The sequence below is a fragment of the Acipenser ruthenus genome, chromosome 41 (genome assembly GCF_902713425.1).
Source record: "Acipenser ruthenus chromosome 41, fAciRut3.2 maternal haplotype, whole genome shotgun sequence".
NCBI lineage: Eukaryota > Metazoa > Chordata > Actinopteri > Acipenseriformes > Acipenseridae > Acipenser > Acipenser ruthenus.
Genome location: NC_081229.1, coordinates 9,892,811 through 9,898,850, shown reverse-complemented (window position 1 = coordinate 9,898,850; position 6,040 = coordinate 9,892,811).

Here is a 6,040-nt window from a genome sequence, read left to right as displayed (position 1 = left end):
GCGTTCAGCATTTAAGACCGGTGTTGGATAAAATAGTTCCCAGTGTACAAAACTTGCTCGGATGAGAAAGGTACCGCGAAATTTCGCTTACAGGGCTATGTCTGGAAGCCCTACCTGTATTTTCATTTCTCAAACGGAATGCGTTATGATTGACTCTCATTCTCGACCTCCCATTGGCTGATCGAAGTGCTTTGACTTGTCAGTTCTTGCATCAGGCAGCTGTCAGGTAACTCTAAACTTTGACAATTAAGCGCAAAATGTGAAAAATTTTCAGTTAATACCTTTTATGTAGATTCTCTAAACTCGTATTCTTAATAGTTAAAAGAACATTCTGTTTTTGTCAACGTATCCTATGTTTTTCATCCTCCACTAAAATTACATTTATAGAGTAACTAAATTAAAAGCGATTACCTTCTTAAAGAAAGCTTGGAAGCATTTGAAATACATTTGAGGGGGGAAAATGTATTCTGCAAAAGCATAGGCCTGTTTAGATTAACGTTTATCTATCGTTTCTCTGAACACGGATGTAAACTTAATTCAGATGCAAACGCGTATAAGATGTACTACTTATTTTTATTTTTTGGAATACCATGCACCTTCTTCTCAGAAATGTGTTTTAATATTTGCTTTTAATAAAGGAAAATGACTCATTTAATGACTTTTCATGTGTTTTTCAGTGCAATGTAATTCTTCATTGTAATAAAAAAAAACGTTTTTGTTTAAACATTTACATTTTATTTCTGTTTCTTCATAAAAATAGTGTTTTCTGGTGAGAGTAATACATACATTAATTTTGATTCATGTACTAAGGGTTACTCTTAAATGAATTCACGGTCCAGTTCTCGTGTACTTTTTTATGATAAGCTGAGTAAGCATGACTTAGAAACTGGGCTGTCGCTGAGCAGAATATCCCAAAAACTGAGCTGAATTCGGAAAAGCAAAGCGGTCCAGAATTTGGGACGTTATCTGAAAACCAAAGTGGCCCAGAACCCAGAGAACAGGAGCAGTCTATATGTAAAACTGTGATTACATTGCAGATAAACTAATGAATCCGGTAACAAAACTGTAATAGCAGACAGGATATATAATTGCAATTAAAATAATGATAATTGAAAGAAAAAGGTAGAGCACCACAGAAAGCCAAGTCTTACATTCGTTCATAACATGATCATCTATATAAAGTAATAATGACCTATAGTTTGTTATATCAGTACAACAAAATAGCACATTATATTTGAATGGCAAGGTTCTGGAAAGCAGATCACTCTCTCTCTCTCTCTCTCTCTCTCTCTCTCTCTCTCTCTCTCTCTCTCTCTCTCTCTCTCTCTCAATTCAATTCAATTCAAATTGGCTTTATTGGCATGACAATAAAAATAATTGTGTTGCCAAAGCACATACATGGCATAACCAACTCAAATATACAGACAAAGAATTTTTCTTAATACTAACAGTATCCCTCCTCCCTCTATATTAATACAGTAAACAGAATCCCTCCCTTCCCCTCTATATCAAACAGTACCCCCTTCCCCCCTCTATATTAAACAGAATCCCCCTCCCTCCCTCTATTAAACAGAATCCCCCCTCCCTCAATTAAACAATACCCCCTCCCTCCCTCCCTCCCTCTTTCTATATTAAACAGAATCCCTCCCTCCCTCCCTCTCTCTTTTCCCTCTCTAGTGTGACGTGTTCACGGTCTGTCCCTCAGGCTATGACAGGTCTCCACGTATTGACCAGCCAGTCTGGCTGTGTGTTTGTCTTCCCCCAGCAGGATTGACAGCTTCTGGGTATCACACATTTTTGGGAATTCTGGGACTAAATCACAGAATTTGGGGAAGAAAATGTCCCTTATGTTTTTATATTTTTCACAGTGTGTCAGGAAGTGAATCTCTGTCTCGACCTCTCTTGTCTCACAGTGACCACAGTGCCTGTTCTCCCTGGCCAGCCAGGTTTGCCTCTGTCGGCCTTTTTCAATGGCCAGGTTGTGGTCACTGAGCCGGTATTTGGTCAGGATCTGCCTCTGCTTTGTGTTTCTGACAGTTACCAGGTATTCTGCCAGGGTGTAATTTCTATTTAGGGTCCGATAGCACTCTAGTTTGTTTTGTGTTTTAGTGTTTGTATCCCAATGGTCCAGATAGGAGTGTTTCAGGTGTTTTATAATTTGGTTGACACTAATTGGAATTGTTTTTGCAGTGCTGTCCTGAAGCTGACTGATGTCAGTGTTGCTCAGCTCAGTGAGCTTCAGGACCAGCTGGCTGAGGGGACTCTTTTCTGGGCTGAGCTCTTGGTATTGCAGGGCTTTATGATGGAGTGAGTTTGGATCACTAGTTTTTAGATGAATCCAGTATTTTAATGCTCTTTTTTGGATGTTAATAATCAATGGATAAAGGCCTAATTCAGCCCTGCATGCATTGTTTGGTGTTTTTCTTTGTAATCTCATGATGTTTTTACAGAACTCTGCATGCAGGGTTTCTGTGGGGTGTTTGTCCCATTTTGTGTAGTCCTGGTTGGTGATTGGACCCCACACTTCACTGCCATAGAGAGCAATTGGCTGAATTACACTTTCAAAAATTTTGAGCCAAATTTTGACGGGGGGATTTATATTGTAGAGCCTCCTCTTTATGGCATAAAAAGCCCTGCGTGCTTTCTCCTTTAGTGCATTCACTGCCAGGTTAAAGCTCCCTGACGCACTGATGGTCAGACCCAGGTATGTGTAGCTGCTGGTGTGCTCTAGGGTGGTGTTACCTAGAGTGAAGTGGTACTTATTTCCCTGAGATCTGGCTTTCTTCTGGAATATCATGACTCTGGTCTTGTTCATGTTTACTGCCAGGGCCCAGGTCTGACAGTACTGCTCTAGCAGTGCCAGGCTCCGCTGCAGCCCCTGCTCTGTGGGTGACAGCAGGACCAGGTCATCTGCATAGAGCAGAAACTTGACTTCAGTGTCATGTAGAGTGAGGCCAGGGGCTGCAGACTGCTCCAACACTGTGGCCAGCTCATTGATATAGATGTTGAACAGTGTTCGGCTCAGACTGCAGCCCTGTCTCACCCCACGCCCTTGTGTGAAGAATTCTGTTCTTTTGTTGCCAATTTTCACACCACACTTATTTTCTGAGTACATCGATTTTATGATGTCATAGACTTTACCCCCTACACCACTTTGAAGAAGTTTAAGAAATAGTCCTTTATGCCAAATTGAATCAAATGCCTTTTTAAAGTCTATAAAGCAAGCGAATATTTTTCCTTTATTAGTTTGATGGACGTGTTTATTGATTAGGGTGTGTAGGGTGTAAACATGATCAGAAGTGCGGTGTTTTGGTAGAAATCCAATCTGACTCTTACTCAGGACACTGTGTTCGGTAAGGAAGGCCAGTATCCGGGCGTTAATGATACTGCAGAACACCTTCCCCAGATTACTGCTCACACAGATGCCCCGGTAGTTATTGGGGTCGAATTTGTCTCCACTTTTATATATGGGTGTTATAAGCCCTTGGTTCCAGGTCTCAGGGAAATACCCAGCTCTCAGTACAAGATTGAGGAGTTTGAGCAGGGCCTCCTGCAGCTTGGGGCTGCTGTGTTTGAGCATCTCAGCGTTGATGCTGTCAGGTCCACTTGCTTTTTTTGATTTGAGGGCCTTGAGTTTATCACTCAGCTCCTCCACCGTGATTGGGGTGTCGAGGGGGTTCTGATTGTCCTTAATACAGGATTCTAAATTTTTTAGTTTTTCACAAATGGCATTTTGAGTTTTTTGTTCTTTGTTTTGTATTTCTTTGTAAAGGTTTTCAAAATGTTTTTTCCAAATGTTTCCATTTTGGATGGCCAATTCTTCTTTTTTTGTTGAATTTAGGTTGTTCCAGGTTTCCCAAAAATGATTTTGGTTTATTGACTCCTCAATTTCGCTGAGTTGTTTATTAATATGGTCTTGTTTTTTATTTCTTAGGGTGTGTTTGTATTGTTTCAGTGCCTCACAGTATCTGAGACGTAAATCTGGGCTGTCTGGATCTTTATGTTTTTGATTGGATAGCTGTCTTAGTTTTTCCCTTCTAGTTTTACATTCTTCATCAAACCACTTTTCTTTGAATTTATTCTTTTGGTTGTTTTTCCGATTTACTATTTTTAATTTAGATTTTTCTGCTGCTTTTCTAAAAATGTTATTCAAATCTTTTACAGCCAGAGTTACTCCTGTTTTTGTGTGTTGATACTGTGTGTTTTGAAATGTGTGTATTAGGGTTTCTATTTCATTGGTGCCAATTGCTTCTTTGTATATTTCTGTGCTGTTTGGAGCCCATCTGTAGGAATGGTTTAGATTGTACAGCTTACAGGGCTGTGTCTGTGTGTTGTTGATCTGCTCTGTTCTTTTTATGAACACAGTGATTTGGCTGTGATCTGACAGGGGGGTTTGTGGTCTGACAGTGAATGCATTAATAAAGGAGGGGTCCAGGTCAGTGATGGCATAGTCCACCACACTGTTACCAAGAGCTGAGCTGTATGTAAACCTACCTAAAGAGTCCCCTCTGATCCTGCCATTCATGATATATAGGCCTAGGCCTTGACAGAGATTCAATAATTGTCTCCCATTTTTATTTACCACACTGTCATGGCTATCCCTGTTTGTAGTCATGTGCGTGTGGTACAGAGGGGATTGTCCGAATATGTGGCTGTTCCCCTGTGTGTTAATGGAGTCAGGCAGAGTGCCTGTTCTGGCATTAAAGTCACCGCAGAGCAGCACACTTCCCTGGGCCTGGAAGTGGCAGATCTCTGTCTGGAGATCATGGAAGGTGTCTTCCTTGTAATAAGGGGAGTCCGATGGGGGGATGTAGGCTGCACACAGGTAGATATCTGTTTGGCAGGTGACAATACTATTACTCATTTTTAGCCACAGGTGGGTCTCTCCTGTTCTTATTGGTCTAATAGAGTTGGTGAGCTCCTCTCTGTACCACACAATGATCCCCCCTGAGTCTCTGCCACGCTTTACGTGTGAGTGTTTCAGGGAGGGCACTATAATCTCCCTGTAGCCTGAGGGGCAGTGTGTGAGCGCGTCTGCACGGCACCATGTCTCCAACAGAACTATTACATCGACATCTTTTGTATTTTTAATAAATTCAGGGTCTGTGCTCTTCAGCCCAAAAGCAGAGGAATACAGGCCCTGAATGTTCCAACAGCTAACAGTAAATGAACTCATGTAATCCAACCAATATTATTCTTAATGAAATAAAATGTCTAACAATAACACAACCTTTTATCATTTTAAGTTCCCTTTAAACAGTAAAGTACAAATATAGTAATTATTTTAGTAGTATTAATGATTATTTATTTATTTATACTTTATTTATTTATTTCTAGTTATTTACATGTAGATTTTTTTTTTTTTTTTTTTTTTTTTTTTCCCTACCCGAGTGTTGTAGGTCTCAGTTCAGCAGCCTGGAGCAGAGGATGCTGAGGAGCTGTTTGATCTCTCCCAGTTCGGTGGGGGCTGGGGGGGTGGGCTGGGACAGAGTTGCAGCATAGCTGAGTTGCTGCTGGTGGTCGCTGAGCCTGGCGGTCGTGGGACGAGTGGGGGGCCGGATGACGGGCGGCTGTACGGTGCTGCGGGGGCGGGATGTGTGCGCTGCAGTGCGGGGGGGCTGCATGCTACGCTGGCCTCTGCTGGCACTGCTGCGAGGGGGGCTAGCTGGGCTACGGCCCATGGCTGCATCCTTCAGGGTCTTGGCAAAGACTTTGACCCCCTCCTGGTTGAGGTGCACCCTGTCGTAGAGGTGCCAGGGCCCCACTGTGGGGTGGTGTGCCAGGTGCACGTTAGGCAGCGCAGCGCAGCCTCTGGTGATCTCTGCGTTCACAGCGTTGATGGTGTGTGGGTGGGTGTCGGCTCGGGGCAGCAGCGTGGAGATGACCACCCTGGAGTCGGGGAACTCCTGCGTGGCTCTCTCAGCCACCCTTCTCACGGCCTTGGCGGTGTCGTGGCGCAGGGAGCCCAGGTCGTTGGTGCCGGTGTGGATGACGATGCAGCTCGGGCTCCCCAGTGTGTCCCGGTTCAGCAGCTGCAGGG